The 26,740-nt window shown below is 46.0% G+C and overlaps 1 protein-coding gene across 3 annotated transcripts in view; it reads left to right on the top strand.

The window, feature by feature from the left end:
• The first annotated feature begins 23,879 nt into the window (after positions 1 to 23,879).
• Positions 23,880 to 26,740, top strand: part of DNAJC13 (DnaJ heat shock protein family (Hsp40) member C13) — a 295,032-nt gene continuing 292,171 nt past the window's right edge. For all 3 annotated transcript variants that reach the window (XM_068236264.1, XM_068236262.1, XM_068236263.1), the window contains exon 1: positions 23,880 to 24,161. The gene's annotated coding sequence lies outside the window, so the exon portion shown is untranslated. The remainder of the gene's footprint in view (positions 24,162 to 26,740) is intronic.

Genomic DNA, 26,740 nt, shown 5'->3' with positions numbered 1-26,740 from the left:
AGATGAGTCGCACTCGCACCCTGATCACAGTGGAATCGCAGTGGTGGAATTTAGGAAGAAACACAATCACATTGCAGCACAATTGCAATTGATTTTCTAAGTGATAAAGAGCCCTTACCTGCGGAGAAAAAAAGCTGCCTTACATACCATCCATTGTCGTGGCCTAAAGACTTTATTGGGAGGGGTGTTGCCTTTACTGATTGGTAAAAGGATCAGGTAATGTCGGGTGGATATTGTTTGTTGAATTAATACAGATATTTGGTTGATTGTTTGAACTTTGAATATCTGGTTTGAGTTTATGGTTTCAGAAAAATACTTCATATTGTCAAGTGGTGATTAATAAAGAAACAAGGATGCTTTAAAACCCAAATAAATCAGGCCGCAACCTATTTTATCCATACGTGGTATTGTATGTTTATTCAATATAGCATTAAGGGTGAGTTTCCCTTTATGAAAATAATTGGTGGTGCATTACCATGTCAACAGTCACAATGCAGTCCACAGTATGACACAAAATACTGTATTTTTAAGACTCACTTTTTCTCCCCCAAAAGCGGGGGAAAAAAGTCACTGCATCTTATAGTCCAAATGCAGGGAGCTCCTGACTTGTGAACGCCTGCCAATACGAACCTCCAACCTGCTGCAATGTTGGGGACTCCCTGTACTGTGCCCAAGCAGAGGAGGACACAGGGGGACACTAAGGGGCAAAGAGGAGGACACAGAGGGACACAAGGGGGACAGAGGAGGACACAGGGAGACACAAGACATACAGTGGGGCATGAGGTACAAAGGGGGCATAATCCACAAGATGCCCCCTCGCCATGGATGCACCAGGTTTGGTATAGATTTTTCCCCTGGTTTTTGTCCTCTAATCCTAGGTGCGTCTTATGGTCAGGAGCGTCTTATAGTCCGAAAAATACGGTATATGCCACTGTTACTGAGTCTGTCCCCCAATCTCTGTCAACAGCAATAGTGTGGCTTCTAATGTCTGTCAGCAGTCACATAGCCCCTATATCTGTTAGCAGTCACTATACAGCCCTCAATCTTTTTACCAGTCACAGTTCACACCCTAACTTTTTATCAGAAATCACAGTTCAGGAGTCACAGGTGGAAACAGTGTCCACCAGGACCCTACAAACCTGAGAGCACACTGAGGAGATATAAAAGACTGGAACTCTTTTCAGGGGTACTTGGAGGCTGTAACCTTATGCTGGTAGCACTGGAAAGCTGTGGCACTTTATGTAAATGGGACATTGAAAAACTGGAAGACAATGGCCGCCTCATCGAATGTTTTATCGATAAAACGTTCAATAAATGTATAACACCTTGGTGAATTCTGAATTAGATTTTACCCATGAGGTTAATTATCAAACGTTTGATAAAGTGTTTGCTAAAGCTCAGTGAATTGAGGCCAATATAGGGAGGTGATAGAAATGAAGCAAAGTTTGGGGGATACTGAAAAACCTAACACTTTACTTGAGGCACTGGGACTTCAATACCAAATATGTGATGTATGACTGTCACTTTGACTGCACCCAAATTTTCACCACCTAGCTATCTAGTATTTCACCCCATCCTCCTGAAAAAAATGGTTGGGAAAAACATGGGAATACATTTATTTACATTGATCTGTACCAGCTGTAAAAGAAGAGCAGTTGAGGTCCTTGGCTGGATTTTTGGAAACACAACAAAGGGCTTGGGCGGCAGGTGAGCTAGGGCAGTGTTGCAGAGCTAGCAGTGAAGCAGATCTCATAGTAATGTGTAAATGCAGCACATTGCTGTCTACCTCTTCCTCTTCCTTGGGCCTCCTATGTCTGTTATGCTCTCTGTCCCACTCATTGATGATGTTGAGGGGAGGGGCAGAGCAGAAATGAGAAAGTGTACCCGAGGCGGTTTTAGATGTAAAACAGGGACACAAAGGGATGTTCCCATCTAAAGGACATGCCTCTGTGTGCCCTCCTTGCAGCTCTTGGTCCCCCCCTGCGCCCCGCTAGTCCCCCTAGAATTTGCCAACATGCAGCTTGTCAGCAAATTAAATGGGGAAAGGGCATCCTTTACAGAAGAGGAACTCCTGCGTAATGCCCCTTCCCGCCTTTCGCAGCCTTCTCAATGGCTCTCCACTGCCTGCTCCCCGCCTACCCCCCACCCCCTCAATACCCATCAGCGCTCTCCTCTGCATGGACCCCAAAGGTCACAGAAGTGAAAGTAGAGAAGTACTGGGCATGAGAACGGTGGAGAGCAGCAGTAATAGGCACTGCCTGATCCTACAATACCCCCTTCCCCGATCAGGTGGCATGCTTTTTTTATGTTAAAAGATCTGCTTGGATTTTCTTTAAAGAGAAACTGTAGTGAAAATAACATAGTTAATAAAATGGATTATTTTTTACAATATTCATTTATAGATTATTTAGCCAGTGTTTGCCCATTGTACAATATCACTAGTGGTGACATCTTTAGTCATGCCAGTGATCTGTACGAGATGTTCGTTACTGAGAGTTCTATGCACAAAGGGAGATATTGCTTGCTTTGCAGCTGGAAAAAAAAAACATTATTTCCCACAATTCAATAAGGTTCACAGACAGGAAACTGTCAAAACCATGGTCATGACATCACACTGTGGGAGGGATTTCACCACAATATCAACCATACAAATCCCCCTGATGATCTATTTAGAGAAAAAGTAAAGATTTCCGTGGGAAAGGGGGTTCAACTGCTGATAGTAATGAAGTTCAATTCTTGTTTAAAGTTTAAAGAATCTGTACTCTAAAATTTGTACAATAAAAAGCATACCATTCTATTAATTATGTTCTCCTGGGCCCCTCTGTGCTGTTTTTGCCACTCCCTGCTGCAATCCTGGCATGTAATTGCCAGTTTTAGGCAGTGTTTACAAACAAAAGACATGGCTGCTAACCAGCATGTGATAGGCTGAGAGGAGCTCAGTCTGTGACTCATACGGAGCTTGGAAGGGGCGTGGAGAGGGTGTGTATAGCTTCTATCCTATCACAAGCAGAGCAGCACATTCCTGCCTAATTGTCTGAGCCCAACAAAGCCGTCAGAGGAAAGAAGATTCGATTATACAGTATAACAGAGATAATACAGCCACTGTGCAACTAGGAAAGGCTGCAGTAAGACAGACCACATTAGAACAGGTATAGGAACTTATAGGATAGAAGAAATAAGGTTCAAAATTTTGTTACAGAGTCTCTTTAAAGGACAAGCTAAAAAAAAACAAAAGAGATCTACTTACTCGTGGCTTCCTCCAGCCCCTGTCCCTCGCCGCAGCTCCGCTCCCAGCCGGTGTCCCGGGGACCCCTCCATTGCAAATGTCGCCTGGCATCTACTGCGCCAGCACGAGTGCTGCATGCACAGGCACAGAATATGCCGTCTTGGCAAGATCGATATCTGCAATAGAGGGGACACCGGCTGGAAGCGGAGCTGCGGCAAGGGACATATTGGCTGCCAGGGGCTGGAGGAAACCATGGGTAAGTAGATCTGGTTTGTTTTATTAGCTCAGCCCTTCCCTTTAAGGAGGAGGAGGAAGAAGGTGCTGGCTGGAACACATAATTATTCCAATGTTCAGCTGAAGCGGAAATAAAAAGTAGGTTCACTCAAACCACTCTAAGTCCATAGAGTAGATCAGTTCATGTCCCTAAATAATCCATTTCCTTAAAGAGCTCTCCCCCTTGGCGTTGGTGGCCTTGATGACTCAGGACTGCACTGCCGTTGTATAAATCCGAGGTCCCGGACATGCAGCCACTATGTAATGCCTGGAGTGAGTGGACCGCAGGGCGTGCATCCCAGTGCGCATAGCAATGGCTGACATATGCACGCAACTGGAGCATATGGCATTGCATTCCAGGGCACAGAGTGTGCTTAGTGCCATAATGTGTGTGGGTGGGAGGGAGTAAACACGCTATTGCATCATGTAGCGGCTGCAATTGCAATGAGGGGGGAGCAGGGCCCGTTCTAGCTCCACTGGGGCCCCAGGGCAAAAGTAACTTGGGGGCCCTCCTGACACCCTCCCCCCTGACTGCCCCATCACTGTGCTGGCTTAGGTAGTCCCCCCCCCCCGATAGATAGCCAGATGTGCCCCCAGTGTTATGTAGCCCCCCCAGTATAGAGAGCAGGATGTTCCCCTAGGGTTAGGCAGCCCCCCCAGTATAGATAACCAGATGTGTTCTCCAGGATTAGATAGCCCCCCCCTCCCCCCATAAAGCCAGATGTGCCCTCAAGGTTTATGTAGCCCCCCAGTATATATAGCCAGATGTGCCCAAAGCATTATGTAGCCCCCACTATATATAGCCAGATGTGCCTCAGGCATTAGGTAGCCTCCTCCCAGTACAGATAGTCAGATGTGCCCCCCCCCCCCCAGGATTAGTTACCCCCCAAGCATAGATTGCCAGTTATACTCCCGAGTATTAGGTAGTCTGCCCCTAGTATAAATAGCCAGATGTTCCCACCATTTTAGGCAGTCTCCCCCCACTTGATATGCAGAGTGATGCGAGTGGAAGCAGCAGTACAACTCACCTGTCAGCGCCGTTGGGAACTTCTGCAAGTCTTCTCCCCATCACACAGTTCTGTATCTCCTCTCTGACTCCTCCACTGGCGCAGTAATGAAAGGCACCACTAGGGGGCAGCAGAGAGGAGACACGGAACTGTGTGATGGGGAGAAGACTTGCAGCAGTTCCCAACGGCCCTGACAGGTGAGTTATACGGAAACAGTAAATTCGGGCGCCTGAGGCAAGTGGACAAAAAGGGCACCACCATTCACTCCCATAATAAGTATCGTTTAATGGGCGCCCAACAGGAAAAAAAGACAAATAACGTTTTACAAGCGGCGCCTGGAGACTTTTACTGTTTTATAACTGCTTCTCATGGTTACACATTATTTAATGATTTATAATTTTTTAAACATTTTTAAACGAAAAACAGTACAATCTTTTTTAAAACATTATTTTTAAACAAAAACAGCACAATATTTTTTCAAACGTTATTAATGCTTATCACAGGGGGGTCTTAGGTTTAGGCACCACCAAGGGGGTCTTAGGTTTAGGCACCACCAGGGGGATCGTAGGGTTAGGCACCACCAGGGGGGCCTTAGGTTTAGGCACCACCATAGGGGTCTTAGGTTTAGGCACCACCAGGGAGGTCTTAGGGTTAGGCACCACAAGGGGGGTCTTAGGTTTAGGCACCACCAGGGGGGTCTAGGGGTTAGGGGTAGGTACAGGGAGGGTTCTGTATGAGAGTAGGGTTAGGTATAGCTTTAGTAAAATTCTTATTAATCTTTTATAAAACGTTAATATACATTTCACTTTTTTAAACAGGGAAGATTAACGTTTTTACAATTGCCGATTTTATACACATTATTTAATGATTTATAACTTTATAAAACATTATTTTTAAATGAAATATAGCACAATTTTTTTTTAAACATTATTCACGCTTATCGTTTAAAACCCTGCGCCCTTTTTTCCCGACACCCTTTTTTAACGTACGCGAGTTATACAGTCACTTCCACTCCCATCACTCTGCATATGGGCAGACGGGGGGGGGGGGGCATTTGGGGGGGCCTTCCTCCTTCCCCTGCCTGCCACTGTACACCAGCTAACGGCCGCGATACCCGGCAGCCTGGTCAGGTGCATGACACTTTTTAAATGGTGAAGATGGGAAAGGCTTGGGGGGCCCCCTGGGCTCTGGGGCCTGGGGGCAATTGCCCCCCTTGCCTTAATGGTAGCACCGGCCCTGGCATGGCTTTGAAAACACATTCCTAATTATTCACCCTCTTTGCTGATGAAAGGCATGGTTTACCTCTTGGTAATTAGCGCAATAAAACAATTAGAGGTTACTGAACTTTCTGCGGATGGGGACGGTCGGCAGGTCTGCTCAAACAGGCCAATTTAACAACTTTGAATGTAAAATACAAGGTAAAATTAAAGTTTATTTTAATAATGAAACAGATAGTCGGCATACATTTTTCATGTGCTATAGAAATGTCCTGAGTGAAAAAAAGGTGCTCGGTTCACTTTAATACGAGGTACCTAATGCTACACCTGTAGCTACCTATAATGGGCAAGGGAGAAGTGCCAGCCAGCACACTTGCAGTCACTGGGCTTGATTCACAAAACTGTGATAACTGATATCACATTTGCGCGTGTTATAACGTGCGTAATGGTTTTCGTGCGCAATCGCTAATTTTCATGCAAAACGCCTGCGTTTTAATAACGCGCGCAAAACGCTAGCACCACCCTGATATCAGTTATCACAGTTTAGTGAATCCAGCCCACAGTGCGGTTCAGCAAAGTTTGTGGGTTCCTGGAGGGCGAAGTTTAGGGTGACAGAACATCTATGCCTATGGGCTCCTGTGATGTAAATCCGGGCCTGTCATGATCCTTCATATTAAAGAGAACCCGAGGTGGGGTTCTGACAATGTTATCCGCATACAGAGGCTGGGTCTGCCTATACTGCCCAGCCTCTGTTGCTATCCAGATCCCCCCTAAGCCCCCCCCCCCTGCGCTCTGCTATCCCCCATAAATCACAGCCGCGCTGTGCGGGCTGTGTATACCTCTGTAGTGTCAGTCTCGGCCCTCCCCCCGCCTCCTGCATAGCTCTGGTCCCCAACCGCGTCCCTTCCTTCCAATCAGCGGGGAGGGAAGGGACACGGGCGGGGACCGGAGCTATGGAGGAGGCGGGGGAGCGGCGAGACTGACAGTACATAGGTAACCACAGCCCGCTGCGACACGCTGCGTGTGGACAGCGCGGCTGTGATTTATGGGGGGTAGCAGAGCACAGGGGGGGCTTAGGGGGGATCTGGATAGCAACAGAGGCCGAGCAGTATAGGCATACCCAGCCTCTGTATGCGGATAACATTGTCAGAACCCCACCTCGGGTTCTCTTTAACACTTGAAAATAAGAAACATATCAATTTAAAGGATTAAAATAAAGTTTACTGTTAGATAAACACATTTTTCAGGAGAAAAATGCATAGATTTGCATAGATCTGTACATCAGTCCTGAAAGAGGGGCAGGTTAGGAAGAGAAAGAGGGACAAAGGGATTTGGTTTCCAAAGCAGGACTGTGCCTACAAAGAGGGTCAGTTGGTTCTAGACTTTTTGCTGCCTGAGGCAAACTTATGAGGATGCCCACTCAAACCCCCCACCCCGATTTGGAATGATCGCACAGCACCCCGCAATTTACTCTGCTTCATTTAATGTTCTCAGTCAGCAAGGCATATGCAACAACTTGAGACATGACATGCTGCAGCTCAACACAATAACACATTCGCTGGCTGACTCACCCTCAGCCAGTCAGCGGTCCTCCATTCCTCCTCATTCAAGACAGAAGTACCACCACTTCCCTTCTGTGGTGCAAGTCAAATGAAACACTGCTGCTCTCCTGCCTCCCCCCTCCTTACTCCCTGCCAGACTACTCAAACAGCACATCAAGCTGTTTTTTTCCCAAAGATGACCTTTTCACCTCGCTCACTTCTCCTCCTATTCTGACTGCTTGCTGTAAGCGTAAACACAAAGTACAAATATGCTTCCCCTTTAATCTCTGCACCTGATGCAAATGTTTCACCTTGCTTCATGAGAGAACTGGCCCTGCGCGTTGTTAGAACCTGTTCTATATCACCTTGCTTCGACACCACCGTCTCACAGATTGTGAGATCACTTGACTCTCCACACAGCAAACAGGAGATAGACTTTCTCAGGCTTCTTCAATGTTTACGTTATTTATTCAGGAAACAGGCATACAGATAGATACATTCATCATATCCTAGCCATGCCAATCTTCATGTTGCGTTACAAGCTCTTGATTAGACTCCCTGCTGAAGTCAATCAGGTACCTTCTTCCTAACTACGTTACACTAAACTACCTATGTACAGCATACATTATATCAGATTACAGAAAGGAAGAACATGCTTAGAGGTCCCAGTCAGCCTTGCTAGCTAGTGCGAAAGTAAAGAGCAGAATGCCCTCTCCATCGCTCACTCCGGGTTTAATACCGACTAGGAAAGAGTTAAATATGACATCATCTTCGCCATCCCCTATATCAGTCTATTGGTGGACCCACTTGTGGTGTCATCATACCCACCTACTTGATTAATAATCAATGAGGCTTCTGACCTATATGCAGGAATGTGGATATTTACAAAACATGGCTGCTCGGCTTTCCAGCCTTTACGTGTGTATAGTTGTTTCAGAGGCACTCTCTGTTGGTAGCTCCAGAGTGTGATGTTGTCCCCTGCGTCTCTCTGGTATGAGAATTGACACCTCCTGCTCGTTCCCCTCCAATCTGGAACCATCTCACTCTGCATAACCAAGACAAGGTACCCCTGAATCACACACTCCACCTTTTGCATGTACCCATTGTACTGCAATGTACCTTTTAACAACTCTTTGGATTGGTGCATCGATTCTGGGAGTGTGACATTCAATAGCAGATTTACACTGCCGTTCACGTCACCCTTCCAGCACACCTGACCCTTCAGACCTTTCACCCACATTGTGCCATGAAATTTGTTTTCTCCTGGCACAAGTGCTCTTTTCCTCCGTCCCTGCATGGTCCATCTGTGCCAAGCGGAGGGAGGTGTGAAAGGATTAGGTGCCAAGCGGAGGGAGGTGTGAAAGGATTAGTACCTTTGTCACCCAACATTAACATGCTTGGGCCTTGCATTCTCATTAACCCCTTATTATACATGAGAATGTCCTCTCTTCGTTCTCCTAGGACGAAATGGCAACCTAGGATCACCATCAGCATGGTACTCTTCATTATAAAAGCACCACCTTGGGAAAGAAAAACATTAGCAATTTGCACTATGCTTTGCTCAGTCAGTTTTTTCAGACGTTTTCAGATCTCAGGAATCTCGTGTTTTAGTCTCTTTCCAATTTCAGGAATCTCGTGTTTTAGTCTCTTTCCAATTTCAGGAATCTCGTGTTTCTCCAAACTTAGATTGGCATCTGGAACCTTTCGCTTATCCGACTGACATCTCCATCTTTGCTGCCAGCACTGCAGCTGTCTCAATTCCATATTGCCCAACTCCTGAAATCAAAATACAAACAAATCAATTCTTATTAATGATTTGGGATTCGCCCTGCGGTTTGTACTCTGTACACTTTAAATTGATCAATATATATCGTAATTGATCTCGTTGCTTTATGTTTCTCATGAACTCTGTTTACTCTTTTTGGTAGATTGGAGTTAAACTTCACCTCCCTACCTCCGTACTATCCTCAGTACTTACCTGTTTAAAATATGCTCCCGCGGACTTCACCTCTGGAAGCTCTCACCTCATTGCAGCTCCTTCCACATCCCCCCTATCTGTCCATGCGCGGCCGTCGCATGCACAGATTACGGATGCCACACCTGTTGCTGCTCTGCAGGTGAGCCTGCAATGCTCTTACTCATTTTCGCATTAACTTTATCTAGAACTTCATCGCGATACCAGCTCTGCTAGAAGTTCTGGGTGTTGTACCCTCTGATCAATATTTGCCGTGCCACTACCTAAACTACAAAAAAAAATGGCTGCCTCCCAGTAGGAAGGAGCATTTAACACTTAAACTACACAGGGTGCAGGGCTAAGCATACCAGCGTCACATGCCTGTATGCAGATCTCTGACTGCCCACGTGGTAGGTAGTCACATGGCAAACACCGTACTGATACACGGTCACTCTGTACATGGCAATTCTTTCATTTGTATAATTGCCCCATGAACTGCTGTCAGTTCTTGTTCTTTGTGCTACAATTGATAGGAGCTGGAAAAACCCTATTTGACCAATCAGTGGACGAAAAAAACACACAAAAAACAGCCTCAGCCCAGCATAGACCTCTTAGTCAAGCTCTGGCCCTGTCCACGACAAAAAACGGAAAAAAAACGTTACCGCTCTGCAGCAGCGGCGACGGAAACCCGGATTGGTCAACTCCCTTTTTTCCAACTCCGGCACCCCCTTGCTGCACTGTTGGGAACTCATGCTGCAACACCCATTAAGGTGCCCCACTTACAGGAATAATCCCATAAGCAACTCAGTACAGACCCATTCCTGATCTGCGCTGTTCATTGTCTCCCTGCACCCAGCTGGGAAACATTTCCTATCCGTGACCATGCTAGTCTTACAGTAATAGCTTGGTGCACATATTCTGGCACTCCTTTCCATGGACCCAGGAAAACTTCTGGGGAAATACTTTGAGAACCGAGACACTCAGTAGAATGTCTCTGTATTTCTACTCCCCTCCCTTTCAGCAGCTCTGCCCGGAGCCGCGAGCACAGCCTGACGTGACGTGGATCCCCCAGCCCCTCCTACCCCCTGCCATGACGTTTGGGGGCCATGACTCTTGGGGCGGGCCCTCTCCACTGGCGCCATTTTGAGTCCTGGACTGCCAGCTAAGATGGCTGCTCCCATAGCAGCCTCTCGATCCTATAAACCTTAGGAGAGAAAACAAACTCACACAGAACATACATTTTATGCTCAATTACACAGCATCGATACATAGTGCAGAGAAAAACAAAAAAACAGCATTTTGCCACACACACTGTCTTCAAAACCGGAGAAACTTTGTCCCAGCTGCAATTATTCACCCAGGGACATGGAAACCTCCCTCTCTACACAAATCATCTGCAGCTTATCTCCGCCATACCTCAGAACTACTAAAACACGCAGCATAACTCCAAACCACATTAACAGCTAGTACTTCTGAAACGAACATTTATCAGTCTGACGTGACTAAACAACATTGAACATATGCATACCTTTAGAAACTGTTAGCAGCACTGACTGGAACTAGATAAGCTTGCACCTCTCACTACGCTATCCACTACGGACAGAGAGGAAAAAAAACACACTGATCGGGCTCTGGAAAAACGCCAGCTCACCGAAGAAAAACCTTACTTCTAAGTTTAACAACTGTCTCAACTTCCCTCTCCTGTCTACTCAGCTACCTCTCTCCCCTGTCCACCACTAACACTGTTGGTTTCCCTCTGCCGCGGGGGACCCCCCCACACACCTCTGGCCCATTTCCCAGAATCAGTACGCTGGTCAGACCGTAACATACTCTTGTTAACAAGCCAGAGAGAGGAGAGAGAGAGAAAAAAAAAAACATCTGCCACACAGGAATATTGAATCCTAAGAAAAATCAAAGCACCTAAACTCTGAAAACAACAATACGTATTTACAACGGAGCTGCTCCTGTCCTCACCCCTCCCACCACGCACGGGAGAGATGAGAAGCCCGCAGCCTCCATACTGCAATTAACACAAAACACAGAACACATTATCCTCTCCTTGTACAATAAAGATAATGCAATATAACAACGTAAATCATACGTGCCTGAGCTGCAGACTCTTCGCAATTCATCAGCTTTCGCAACTGTTCTCCCGCGAAACCTCTGTGGACTCCGGAACTCCTGAGCGTAATCTGAGCGTCAACTCTCTGGCCCCCACCACATTGGACCGGCTCAGGGGATCGACTTCTCCCGCAGCAAGTTACCAGCTGGCCCCGGAGTGTCCCGTTGCGATCCAGGTTTAGGCTTGTAACTGTGTGCACCTTCAGTTACAGTGTAACGTCCAAGAGTTTCACCGCTGATCCTCGAATTGCAGCCCGTGTGCTTGCTTGGCTCATGCAACGCACATTGCCCACACCACTTATCAGTCTCAGCTTGATAAGCTTTACAGTCCGCGTCTATTCCGCTTGTTTTGCTGTGGAATATCTTGAAAACTTCTTCGGCCCCCGGCCCCTGTCCGCCTGTTTTGCTAGGCAGGGAAGGGTTTCAGCACCACTGTTAGAACCTGTTCTATATCACCTTGCTTCGACACCACCGTCTCACAGATTGTGAGATCACTTGACTCTCCACACAGCAAACAGGAGATAGACTTTCTCAGGCTTCTTCAATGTTTACGTTATTTATTCAGGAAACAGGCATACAGATAGATACATTCATCATATCCTAGCCATGCCAATCTTCATGTTGCGTTACAAGCTCTTGATTAGACTCCCTGCTGAAGTCAATCAGGTACCTTCTTCCTAACTACGTTACACTAAACTACCTATGTACAGCATACATTATATCAGATTACAGAAAGGAAGAACATGCTTAGAGGTCCCAGTCAGCCTTGCTAGCTAGTGCGAAAGTAAAGAGCAGAATGCCCTCTCCATCGCTCACTCCGGGTTTAATACCGACTAGGAAAGAGTTAGATATGACATCATCTTCGCCATCCCCTATATCAGTCTATTGGTGGACCCACTTGTGGTGTCATCATACCCACCTACTTGATTAATAATCAATGAGGCTTCTGACCTATATGCAGGAATGTGGATATTTACAAAACATGGTTGATGTTTATTGTTCCATGCCCAGGTCAGGGAGACCTGCGGCCTTGTTCAGAGAACAGCTTCTTGGTATGTTCTAATTCTGCTGACAGAACTGCAGATTTTCTCTCTAAAAGAAAATCCCCTTAAAGGGCAGGTCTGCTCATCAAGCCTTTTTGACTAACTCAGTCCAAATAACTGAGGCCTACTTAAATTATAACAGTCCCCCCTAAAAAGGCTTGACCCACAGATCCCAGCTTCTGAACCTAACCGTACCTGGTTTCTTTTCTTTATGTTTCACTTTTCGATGTTCGTGCTCACACAACTTCTCTGCTCTAGATGGTTACCCCTTGAAGAGAGAGAGAGCACGACCTCTTGGTCTTCCTGTAACCAGGCTCTCTGGGGAGGCCCTACTTCTAAGTCCCTCTATACCACATGCTCAGCATTTGTGTCACTTGCGTATCACTCACAAACTTGTATGACCACAGAAAAGTGAAACTTGTGTGTTTGTTACTCAATGGAGCAGTGCCAGGTGCCTTCTAAAAGAACGCCTTTATACAATCAACTCCATCACCGGTACTACTAAACCTATACCCATAACCCTGTATATCCCTTAATTTAAACTATTGGTTCATGAGATTGTTTATGAGGCACCAATCTCTGGACCAGGTTACTTTGTTTTACGTAATTTTAACACGCAACCTCACCTGGATAATGATGCCTAAAGTTGTCATCCCCATCCAGACGACCAGTGGGTGTAGAAAGAACTTTGGAACTGCAGAGGCCCAGTCCGAGTGTCCCTGGAACATCACCGGAACCTTGGTCCACCAGGTCAGACTGGAACTCACCTGCTCATTTTTGTGTTCTACCTCGTTAAGATCACCTGTATCATGGTGAAATCTTACCTCTAACTTAGTGTACTGTTTGTTTAACCTTTGTAACAAAATGTGGTCGTCTTGGGTCAAAACCTGTTCCCCTTTGTCCCATGTCTTGTTATCTTTCAGGATGGGAACTTCACTGGAACCTTTGAACTTTAGAGTTCTCTTAACAATTTGAGAAACAACGTCATCAAATCTGGATGACTGGATCCATATGGGATCTCCGCTCACCCAATATGTTCCCCTTGGAAACTACCCCTTATCGGAACAATTATGAGAATATACCTTGAATGTATCATTAGACCTTATGTTAAAAAACCAAACCTTTCCTTCAGCCACCGGAACTATCAGTTGGGCTTCAGGGTGGATCTTTTGAATGGTAGCCTCGCATTCTGCGTTATTGAGCCCGCAGGCTTCTTCACTAAATTTGACTTGCCCCGGCCAACGCAGGTACTTCTGCAAGAATTGCCCGCATGAGGACAACTCTACTTGTTTCACCTCCCCGTCTAGCACCAAAAAAGGTTGACCTCTCAGGTCCTGGTGTAAGACACGGGTTGAGGTGGGAACTAAGTAAGTGGCAGTGCCTAACGGAATGTTGCACCGTTTCCATTTGTTCACCCAAACATCTCGAAGCTGCCATGCAAAAGATCCTTCTCCAGAAAAATCGATATACCTCCCCTTGTCCAATCTCAGTTGCACAGGATCTTTAAGCATCTCCCTGACAAAATATGCTCCCAACTGTCCTGATTGGACCTCTTCCCCCCTTATGTCTTGAGGCACAATATGTACCTGAGGTCGGGAAGACTGTACTCTCTGCAATCTTTCAATTAAGAGTACCTCTTCACTTACCCAACTAGCATGAGGATAAGTGGCTGCATATGGACTGTGTAATATCGTCCCCTGTGGTGACCCGTGTGGTGTGAATGGGGTTCCCTGTGTTAACTTTCCCTCCCCCGGGACCGCTCTCCCCACCCTCTTTGTCACCTGGAAATGTGACTTGATCTCGATTTTTACTTCTAGTTTCGAGAACCACCAACCCTCGGCTTTCCAGCCTTTACGTGTGTATAGTTGTTTCAGAGGCACTCTCTGTTGGTAGCTCCAGAGTGTGATGTTGTCCCCTGCGTCTCTCTGGTATGAGAATTGACACCTCCTGCTCGTTCCCCTCCAATCTGGAACCATCTCACTCTGCATAACCAAGACAAGGTACCCCTGAATCACACACTCCACCTTTTGCATGTACCCATTGTACTGCAATGTACCTTTTAACAACTCTTTGGATTGGTGCATCGATTCTGGGAGTGTGACATTCAATAGCAGATTTACACTGCCGTTCACGTCACCCTTCCAGCACACCTGACCCTTCAGACCTTTCACCCACATTGTGCCATGGAATTTGTTTTCTCCTGGCACAAGTGCTCTTTTCCTCCGTCCCTGCATGGTCCATCTGTGCCAAGCGGAGGGAGGTGTGAAAGGATTAGGTGCCAAGCGGAGGGAGGTGTGAAAGGATTAGTACCTTTGTCACCCAACATTAACATGCTTGGGCCTTGCATTCTCATTAACCCCTTATTATACATGAGAATGTCCTCTCTTCGTTCTCCTAGGACGAAATGGCAACCTAGGATCACCATCAGCATGGTACTCTTCATTATAAAAGCACCACCTTGGGAAAGAAAAACATTAGCAATTGGCACTATGCTTTGCTCAGTCAGTTTTTCAGACGTTTTCCGATCTCAGGAATCTCGTGTTTTAGTCTCTTTCCAATTTCAGGAATCTCGTGTTTTAGTCTCTTTCCAATTTCAGGAATCTCGTGTTTCTCCAAACTTAGATTGGCATCTGGAACCTTTCGCTTATCCGACTGACATCTCCATCTTTGCTGCCAGCACTGCAGCTGTCTCAATTCCATATTGCCCAACTCCTGAAATCAAAATACAAACAAATCAATTCTTATTAATGATTTGGGATTCGCCCTGCGGTTTGTACTCTGTACACTTTAAATTGATCAATATATATCGTAATTGATCTCGTCGCTTTATGTTTCTCATGAACTCTGTTTACTCTTTTTGGTAGATTGGAGTTAAACTTCACCTCCCTACCTCCGTACTATCCTCAGTACTTACCTGTTTAAAATATGCTCCCGCGGACTTCACCTCTGGAAGCTCTCACCTCATTGCAGCTCCTTCCACATCCCCCCCTATCTGTCCATGCGCGGCCGTCGCATGCACAGATTACGGATGCCACACCTGTTGCTGCTCTGCAGGTGAGCCTGCAATGCTCTTACTCATTTTCGCATTAACTTTATCTAGAACTTCATCGCGATACCAGCTCTGCTAGAAGTTCTGGGTGTTGTACCCTCTGATCAATATTTGCCGTGCCACTACCTAAACTACAAAAAAAAATGGCTGCCTCCCAGTAGGAAGGAGCATTTAACACTTAAACTACACAGGGTGCAGGGCTAAGCATACCAGCGTCACATGCCTGTATGCAGATTCCTGACTGCCCACGTGGTAGGTAGTCACATGGCAAACACCGTACTGATACACGGTCACTCTGTACATGGCAATTCTTTCATTTGTATAATTGCCCCATGAACTGCTGTCAGTTCTTGTTCTTTGTGCTACAATTGATAGGAGCTGGAAAAACCCTATTTGACCAATCAGTGGACGAAAAAAACACACAAAAAACAGCCTCAGCCCAGCATAGACCTCTTAGTCAAGCTCTGGCCCTGTCCACGACAAAAACCGGAAAAAAAACGTTACCGCTCTGCAGCAGCGGCGACGGAAACCCGGATTGGTCAACTCCCTTTTTTCCAACTCCGGCACCCCCTTGCTGCACTGTTGGGAACTCATGCTGCAACACCCATTAAGGTGCCCCACTTACAGGAATAATCCCATAAGCAACTCAGTACAGACCCATTCCTGATCTGCGCTGTTCATTGTCTCCCTGCACCCAGCTGGGAAACATTTCCTATCTGTGACCATGCTAGTCTTACAGTAATAGCTTGGTGCACATATTCTGGCACTCCTTTCCATGGACCCAGGAAAACTTCTGGGGAAATACTTTGAGAACCGAGACACTCAGTAGAATGTCTCGGTATTTCTACTCCCCTCCCTTTCAGCTGCTCTGCCCGGAGCCGTGAGCACAGCCTGACGTGACGTGGATCCCCCAGCCCCTCCTACCCCCTGCCATGATGTGTGGGGGCCATGACTCTTGGGGCGGGCCCTCTCCACTGGCGCCATTTTGAGTCCTGGACTGCCAGCTAAGATGGCTGCTCCCATAACAGCCTCTCGATCCTATAAACCTTAGGAGAGAAAACAAACTCACACAGAACATACATTTTATGCTCAATTACACAGCATCGATACATAGTGCAGTGAAAAACAAAAAACCAGCATTTTGCCACACACACTGTCTTCAAAACCGGAGAAACTTTGTCCCAGCTGCAATTATTCACCCAGGGACATGGAAACCTCCCTCTCTACACATATCATCTGCAGCTTATCTCCGCCATACCTCAGAACTACTAAAACACGCAGCATAACTCCAAACCACATTAACAGCTAGTACTTCTGAAACGAACATTTATCAGTCTGACGTGACTAAACAACATTGAACATATGCATACCTTTAGAAACTGTTAGCAGCACTGACTGGAACTAGATAAGCTTGCACCTCTCACTACGCTATCCACTACGGACAGAGAGGAAAAAAAACACACTGATCGGGCTCTGGAAAAACGCCAGCTCACCGAAGAAAAACCTTACTTCTAAGTTTAACAACTGTCTCAACTTCCCTCTCCTGTCTACTCAGCTACCTCTCTCCCCTGTCCACCACTAACACTGTTGGTTTCCCTCTGCCGCGGGGGACCCCCCCACACACCTCTGGCCCATTTCCCAGAATCAGTACGCTGGTCAGACCGTAACATACTCTTGTTAACAAGCCAGAGAGAGGAGAGAGAGAGAAAAAAAAACATCTGCCACACAGGAACATTGAATCCTAAGAAAAATCAAAGCACCTAAACTCTGAAAACAACAATACGTATTTACAACGGAGCTGCTCCTGTCCTCACCCCTCCCACCACGCACGGGAGAGATGAGAAGCCCGCAGCCTCCATACTGCAATTAACACAAAACACATTATCCTCTCCTTGTACAATAAAGATAATGCAATATAACAACGTAAATCATACGTGCCTGAGCTGCAGACTCTTCGCAATTCATCAGCTTTCGCAACTGTTCTCCCGCGAAACCTCTGTGGACTCCGGAACTCCTGAGCATAATCTGAGCGTCAACTCTCTGGCCCCCACCACATTGGACCGGCTCAGGGGATCGACTTCTCCCGCAGCAAGTTGCCAGCTCGCCCTGGAGTGTCCCGTTGCGATCCAGGTTTAGGCTTGTAACTGTGTGCACCTTCAGTTACAGTGTAACGTCCAAGAGTTTCGCCGCTGATCCTCGAATTGCAGCCCGTGTGCTTGCTTGGCTCATGCAACGCACACTCCCCACACCACTTATCAGTCTCAGCTTGATAAGCTTTACAGTCCGCGTCTATTCCGCTTGTTTTGCTGTGGAATATCTTGAAAACTTCTTCGGCCACCGGCCTCTGTCCGCCTGTTTTGCTAGGCAGGGAAGGGTTTCAGCACCACTGTTAGAACCTGTTCTATATCACCTTGCTTCGACACCACCGTCTCACAGATTGTGAGATCACTTGACTCTCCACACAGCAAACAGGAGATATACTTTCTCAGGCTTCTTCAATGTTTACGTTATTTATTCAGGAAACAGGCATACAGATAGATACATTCATCATATCCTAGCCATGCCAATCTTCATGTTGCGTTACAAGCTCTTGATTAGACTCCCTGCTGAAGTCAATCAGGTACCTTCTTCCTAACTACGTTACACTAAACTACCTATGTACAGCATACATTATATCAGATTACAGAAAGGAAGAACATGCTTAGAGGTCCCAGTCAGCCTTGCTAGCTAGTGCGAAAGTAAAGAGCAGAATGCCCTCTCCATCGCTCACTCCGGGTTTAATACCGACTAGGAAAGAGTTAGATATGACATCATCTTCGCCATCCCCTATATCAGTCTATTGGTGGACCCACTTGTGGTGTCATCATACCCACCTACTTGATTAATAATCAATGAGGCTTCTGACCTATATGCAGGAATGTGGATATTTACAAAACATGGTTGATGTTTATTGTTCCATGCCCAGGTCAGGGAGACCTGCGGCCTTGTTCAGAGAACAGCTTCTTGGTATGTTCTAGTTCTGCTGACAGAACTGCAGATTTTCTCTCTAAAAGAAAATCCCCTTAAAGGGCAGGTCTGCTCATCAAGCCTTTTTGACTAACTCAGTCCAAATAACTGAGGCCTACTTAAATTATAACACGCGTAACTAGACGTAATAGCCCCCCTTTGCAAAAATTATAGCATGGGGCCCCCTTGGTCCCCAAACCCCACATGATCGGGAGCCAGCGAATGGCAGCAGAGTGTTCTGCTGTGAAGCAGCGTCTGGCAGCAGGAAAAATTTACACATGCTCCTACACACGGTTTTTGAGCAAATGGTGAGGTTTCTTTGCTAATTGGCTGCACTTGTGGTTGGGGAGAAAAAGGAGGAGGGGCCCCCAAAGCCTCTGGGCCCCCCTGTGATGGCAGGGGTCACAGGGGTGATTGTTACGCCCATGACAATTATGAGCTACGCCGTTACTGTGAACAGGCCCACAGGATTGTATGGACAGTGAGTTAACATGGAGAATTATTTTACAATGCAACTGACCATTGTGAACAGGGCCTAAGGGCCTGTTTCCACTAGGGCCGAATGCGACCCCAAATCTGCGCCGTATCAGTAGCATTTCCACTTTTGGCGAGTAAATGTTGTCTATACTTTTCATTAATTGCCATCCAAATCGCACTGTGGTGCGATTCTGGATGGCATGCTGCAGATTTCTACAGTATGCACCCAAAACCCTAGCCATGCATGGCACGGCTAGAAGATCTGGATGCACGCACACATTACTGCAAGTGCAGGATGCGTGCCGGCTAGTGGAAACTAATTAATACAAAGGCCTCAATTCACTAAGATCATGCTAGAGATAACCTACCACCACACAGTGAGTTACCTTATCTCTTCATTCCTTAAAGGGGTTCTGTGGTGGTTTCTGAAGAGAAAAACTGCCACTTACCTTGGGCTTCTATGAGCCCCATGCAGCGGTAATGTCCCACGACGTCCTGCTCCCATCCGCCGTTCCCCATAGCCGGCACCGGGCTATTATTCGTCTGACATACAGACGAATAATGCGCGTTGCCGTGCCTCCGCTCGCGTCATCTGAGGCTTACTGCGCAGGCGCAGTACAACGGAGCCTTGTACTTCGCTTGCGCAGTAAGCTTCCGATGACACAGGCGGAAGCGAGCGGGTGCACGGCCACTCTAGCGCAGCCGCAGTTGGATCCCATGCTGCTTAGACTGAGGCCGGCGGCGGAGAACGGCAGATGGGGGGAGGACGGCGTGGGACATTACCGCTGCACGGGGCTGATAGAAGCCCAAGGTAAGTGTCCGTTTTTCTCTTCCACAACCCCCCACAGAACTCCTTTAAGTTATCTCCTCCGTAGTTAAGATACCTCCTATGTAGTTAAGTTACCTCCTCTGCAGTTGTTACCTCCTCTGTAGTTATTTTCACACGCAGTTAATTAACAGCCTGTTTTAACTTTAGAATTCTGGAGTTATTTTAAGGATTGAAGAGTTAAATTAAAGACAGAAGAGTTAACTTTAGGTTTGCCTGAGGTAAAATGTTTCCTGAATACTACATGCCTCATCCATAGCTCCCAACTGTCCCTCTTTCGGAGGGACAGTCCCTCTTTGGGACCCCTGTCCCTCTGTTCCTCTTTCTGGATGTATGTATGTATGTATATATATACAGTGGGTTGCAAAAGTATTCGGCCCCCTTGAAGTTTTCCACATTTTGTCACATTACTGCCACAAACATGAATCAATTTTATTAGAATTCCACTTGAAAGACCAATACAAAGTGGTGTACACATGAGAAGTGGAACGAAAATCATACATGATTCCAAACATTTTTTACAAATAAATAACTGCAAAGTGGTGTGTGTGTAATTATTCAGCCCCCTTTGGTTTGAGTGCAATAAGTTGCCCATAGACATTGCCTGATGAGTGCTAATGACTAAATAGAGTGCACCTGTGTGTAATCTAATGTCAGTACAAATACAGCTGCTCTGTGACGGCCTCAGAGGCTGTCTAAGAGAATATTGGGAGCAACAACGCCATGAAGTCCAAAGAACACACCAGACAGGTCAGGGATAAAGTTATTGAGGAATTTAATGCAGGCTTAGGCAACAAAAATATTTCCAAAGCCTTGAACATCCTAAGGAGCACTGCTCAAGCGATCATTCAGAAATGGAAGGAGTATGGCACAACTGTAGACCTACCAAGACAAGGTCATCCACCTAAACTCACAGGCCGAACAAGAAGAGCGCTGATCAGAATTGCAGTCAAGAGGCCCATGGTGACTCTGGACGAGCTGCAGAGATCTACAGCTCAGGTGGGGGAATCTGTCCATAGGACAACTATTAGTCGTGCACTGCACAAAGTTGGCCTTTATGGAAGAGTGGCAAGAAGAAAGCCATTGTTAACAGAAAAGCATAAGAAGTCCCATTTGCAGTTTGCAACAAGCCATTGTGGGGGACACAGCAAACATGTGGAAGAAGGTGCTCTGGTCAGATGAGACCAAAATGGAACTTTTTGGCCAAAATGCAAAACGCTATGTGTGGCGGAAAACTAACACTACCCATCACTCTGAACACACCATCCCCACTGTCAAATATGGTGGTGGCAGCACCATGCTCTGGGGGTGCTTCTCTTTAGCAGGGACAGGGAAGCTGGTCAGAGCTGATGGGAAGATAGATGGAGCCAAATACAGGGCAATCTTGGAAGAAAACCTCTTGGAGTCTGCAAAACACTTGAGACTGGGGTGGAGGTTCACCTTCCAGCAGGACAACAATCCTAAACATAAAGCCAGGCTTACAATGGAATGGTATAAAACAAAACATATCCATGTGTTAGAATGGCCCAGTCAAAGTCCAGATCTAAATCCAATCAAGAATTTGTGGCAAGATCTGAAAACTGCTGTTCACAAACGCGTCCATCTAATCTGACTGAGCTGGAGCTGTTTTGCAAAGAAGAATGGGAAAGGATTTCAGTCTCTAGATGTGCAAAGCTGGTAGAGACATACCCTAAAAGACTGGCAGCTGTAATTGCAGCAAAAAGTGGTTCTACAAAGTATGGTCTCAGGGGGCTGAATAATTACGCACACCCCACTTTGCAGTTATTTATTTGTAAAAAATGTTTGGAATCATGTATAATTTTCGTTCCACTTCTCACGTGTACACCACTTTGTATTGGTCTTTCATGTGGAATTTCAATAAAATTGATTCATGTTTGTGGCAGTAATGTGACAAAATGTGGAAAACTTCAAGGGGGCCGAATACTTTTGCAAGCCACTGTATATTTCTCTACTAAAAATGCGTTTGATTGACTCTAAACTGTATTCCCATCCTTTAAATTGATATATAACTAATTTTAAAATGTTAACATGAAAGAAAATAAACCAGGATAGAAAGGACCAGTGTGGTTTGAATTATAAAACAACATATTTTTCTTATAAAATCTTTATAGTATTCGTGAATAGGGGTGTGACGGGGGCATGATCAGGGGTGTGGCAGAGACGTGGCTTAAAGAGAATCTGTATTGTTAAAATCGCACAAAAGTAAACATACCAGTGCGTTAGGGGACATCTCCTATTACCCTCTGACACAATTTTGCCGCTCCTCGCCGCATTAAAAGTGGTTAAAAACAGTTTTAAAAAGTTTGTTTATAAACAAACAAAATGGCCACCAAAACAGGAAGTAGGTTGATGTACAGTATGTCCACACATAGAAAATACATCCATACACAAGCAGGCTGTATACAGCCTTCCTTTTGAATCTGAAGAGATCATTTCTGTGTTTCTTTCCCCCTGTTCTCATGCACTGAAGTTTCAGGCTGCTTGTTTCTTCCTGCAAACAGCTTTGCCCTTGTCTGTAATTCTTCAGTATGTGAAAGCCCAGCCAGCTCAGAGGACGATTTATCCAGCTTGTAAAAGATAAGAGAGAAGAGAGAAGCTGCTCTAATCCTAAATAACACACAGGCAGTGTGCATAGAGGGGCCTGGAAGGGGGAGTTCATAGCAGAACCACAACACTGAAGAACTTGGCAGCCTTCTAGACACAGGCTGACAAGTCTGACAAGAGAGAGATAAGTTGATTTATTACAGAGACTGTGATAGTACAAAGTGCTGCAGTAAGCCAGAACACATTAGAATAGCTTTTTGAACTTGTAGGATGATAAAAAACAGGATGCAATTTTTGTTACGGAGTCTCTTTAAGGGCCCGTTCAGATCACAAATCCGGATGGCCATGCGTGCGGAACGCGTGCGGACCACAACGCGTACGAACGCACGCCATCCGCGTTTGTGTGTGTTGCGTGGCTGATCCCATCACTGAAAAGTGAATGGGACAGCCACGCGTTTTAGTAAAATCTGCGTGCAGCATGCGTTCCCGGACCGCACAGGTCCGGAACGCATGCAGTGTGAACATCAGACAGTGCACTCTATGCACTGTCTGATGTCGTGCGTGTTGGCCTTCTGCACGCGTTTACAAAACGCGGCTGGAAACGCGTGCAGTCTGAACGGCCCCTAAGTGTCCCTCTTTCTCATCTCAAAAAGTTGGGAGGTATGATCATCACCGTGGTGATAACTCTAGAAACGTTATTAAAGACAGGAGATAAGCTTAGTGAATTGAGGCCAAAGCCTGGCTGCAGGGAGTTAGAATAACGCAATACATTACAACGCAGTACTATGAACAGGCCCATAGAATTGTATGGGCAGTGAGTTGGCATGCAGGGTTATTCTGCAACGCAACTGAGTACTGTGAACTAGGCCAAAATGTTTCTTCATCTGTTCTGGGGCACATAATTTTTTATTCAGTGCCCAAATGGACCAGTACTGTTATCATGCTTGCCATAGTTCAGCTTTTTACCAGTTTTATTAATAAGTGCATCACAGTTCACATCAGAAGCCGTGCTATAACCACTGTATACCAGCATAGCTCCCAACTGTTCCTCTTTTGGAGGGACAGTCCTTCTTTGGGAGCCTTGTCCCTCTTCATTTGTCCCTCTTTCAGGACTTTGTCTCTCTTTCTATGTAAATATATATATTTTTCTACTAAAAATGTATTTGATTGACTCTAAACTTCATCCTTTAAATTAATATACTGATATACTACTAATTTTAAAATGTTAATATGAAGGAGGAAAATGAACCAGAATAGAAAAGACCAGTGTGGTTTGAATTATAAAACAACATATTTTTCTTATGAAATCTTTATGGTATGAGTGACTAGGGTTGTGACGGGGCGTGGTTTAAGTGTCCCTCTTTCGTATCTTAAAAAGTTGGGAGGTATGTACTGTACCAGTTCTTATAAAGGACAGTTCATATAACACACAAGAGACTCCTCAAGATTTTCAGTTTTCCCACATTAAATATGGAGCCCTCAGCTCAGAACTACTTCCTTGTGTCAGCACGTCACACCAGCAGTCAGCTGACAGTCGCCTGACAGGTACCGGGGAGTGGAGACAGCCTGCCAGTAAAATCGTCTGCGCATGCGTACTGCTCCTGGGCTGGGGACAGGAGTACCGGGGAGGGGGAGTAAACATGGCGGCGTCCAGCGCCAGTCTGTGATTGAGGGATAGGTAGACGGCGCAGTGACAGAGCCCCGCCAGGGGGAGAATATTACGGGACTGCTACCCCAATCCGAATTGAAGAGGAGGAGGGAACGCGTACCGCTAATAGGGAAGGAGGGGGCGGGGACAAGAGCCCCGGGTACAACGCGGCTCTCTGCTACTATCGTGCTGCCATCTACTAGTGCAGGTACATGTCACATGTGTGTTACAGTAAAGAATGGGTGGATCAGCAATTCTGTGCCACTGCTTTGGTCTTCTTCATTCATGCCATATAAACACAATGGCATTTGAATTGCTATAGCTGATCAATAGGAAATATCTTGCATTCTTCAGTTATCAATGAATTAACCACATGAATGTATTTTGTCATATATCTGCAATGTCACTACAGTTGTGTGTTATTGTAGGCATTGTGTGCTGGAGGTTTATGTTGAGGCAGACAGCATTGTCATGTCCAGGGTGCCTGATATCTGAATCTGTCATTAAACCAGAATAATATGTTTTAATGTCTCTTCCTGTATTTGTAAATTGTTTATGTTTAGAAACCATCTTCTGATTCAACATTATGTGCATGTTTTGCTCTATAGGAACTGGAAAAATATATACATACACAATGGAAATTAAAGTTTGTGATTGTTGCTGGTGACAGCGTATGAATGATCACTGCCTGCTGCTTTGCTATCAGTGGAGCAGCATGTCTGTTCTATGGGTGGGTAGTGATGAGTGAGAAATTCCATGCACTGGGGATTTTAGTAGAAGATCCCATAAAGATAATTGTGGCTTGTTGTTAGTGATCCAGAATGATAGATCAAATGTTGGGGGATGCCTGTCCAAAATTTAGATTTTGGACAGACATCCCCCTGTTCAATGCAGTGCAATGCTATGGCCCATCAATAGGCCGTCGCTCCAGCTCCGCCTCCCATGGACCTTAATGTCCGTCCTGTTGGACCAAGGCTTTTGATTGATGTTGGGTAGAAATGGATTGGAATTTGATTCAATTAGACATGTTTGTGCAATAGATTCCTGGCACAATCAACAATCACAGTAATCAAGTCTGCCGGGAATCGAAAAGGAAAACTGATGTAGCTTGTTTTACTGTTGATCCCTCAGGGAACAATTCTGGCCAGAGTTCTGTACAGATTGGGGGCTGCTGCATACAAGTTATGCTACATACACACTTGAGATAGAAGTCTTTGGAAAAGGCAAGATCACAGACCAATGTTACCCCATTCCATGTAGTATGAGAGCCATACTCTACACAGTCTATTCTATGGAGCTGAACTCCCCATCAGAAAAAATCTTTGCAAGATGCTGCACACAAAAATGCCCGTACACATTCAAAAGATCAGTATCTGCAAAAGATCCATTCCGGCAAAATGCATTCATAGTCTATGAGCTCTGCAAATCCTCATACACACCTTGTTTAACAGACTTCATCTGCATATCTGGCAATCATCTGCAGATCTGAAAATCCATCCTGGTGGATCTGATCTGCAGATGATTGCCTGTTAAACAAGGTGTGTATGATGATCTGCAGATCTCATAGACTATGGCCCAGTGCACACCAAAACCGCTAGCAGATCGTCAAAACGCTAGCGGTTTTGGGAGCAGAGAGCAAATATTTGGCCGGGTGCACACCAAGCGGATTTTGTATGCGATCCACCAGCCGCATCAGCCAGTGAAAACGCTTGGCTATTGTATTTCAATGTGTGGTGCACACCGGCGGTTTGAGGTTTTTTTAGCAAACCGCAAACGCGCAGCAGGAGGCGCATTTGCGGCTTGGCAAAAACCTCAAACCGCCGGTGTGCACCATCCCATTGCAATACATTAGCCAAGCATTTTTCCAGGCGGATGCGGCCGGCGGATCGCTCCAAAAACCACTCGGTGTGCACTGGGCCTATGAATGCATTTTGCAGGAATGGATCTTTTGCAGGAACAGATCTTTTGCAGATAATGATCTTTTGAATGTGTACAGCATTTTTGTGTGCAGCATCTTGCAAAGATTTTATCTGATGGGGAGTGCAGCTCCATAGAATAGACTGTGTAGAGTATGGCTCTATGGAATGGGGTAAAATTGGTCTGTGATCTTGCCTTTTCCAAAGACTTTTATCTCAAGTGTGTATGCAGCATTAGATTCTTGGAAGACACGGAGCAGTTTGGCCACCTCAGCTGTGAACCATCTAGCTAGCATGTGTACAAGGTTTAAAGGAACACTGTAAGGGGGTCGGGGGAAAATGAGTTGAACTTACCCGAGGCTTCTAAAGGTCCCCCGCAGACATCCTGTGCCCGCGCAGCCACTCACCGATGCTCCGGCCCTGCCTCCGGTTCACTTCTGGAATTTCAGATTTTAAAGTCTGAAAACCACTGCGCCTGCGTTGCCATGTTCTCGCTCCCGCTGATGTCAACAGGAGCGTACTGCAAAGTCACGGACCATACTGGGCCTGTGCCGTACGCTCCTGGTGACTTCAGTGGGAACGAGGACACGGCAAAGCAGGTGCAGTGGTTTTCAGACTTTAAAATCTGAAATTCCAGAAGTGAACCGGAGGCGGGGCTGGAGCATCAGTGAGTGGCTGCAAAGGCACAGGATGTCTGCGGGGGACCATTAGAAGCCTTGGGTAAGTTCAACTCATTTTCCCCCGACCCCCCTACAGTGTTCCTTTAAGAGGAGTACTCATCCCAAAAGAGTTTGCTATCAAAAGATAAGTTCATACAGACATTTTAGAAGACATTCAATTGACATTTTTAAGACCTTCTAAAATGTGGAGT

Source organism: Hyperolius riggenbachi, chromosome 5 (genome assembly GCF_040937935.1).
Source record: "Hyperolius riggenbachi isolate aHypRig1 chromosome 5, aHypRig1.pri, whole genome shotgun sequence".
In the NCBI taxonomy this organism is placed as follows: domain Eukaryota; kingdom Metazoa; phylum Chordata; class Amphibia; order Anura; family Hyperoliidae; genus Hyperolius; species Hyperolius riggenbachi.
Note: the sequence above shows the minus strand (reverse complement) of the source record. Positions and strands in the feature narration are given on the sequence as shown.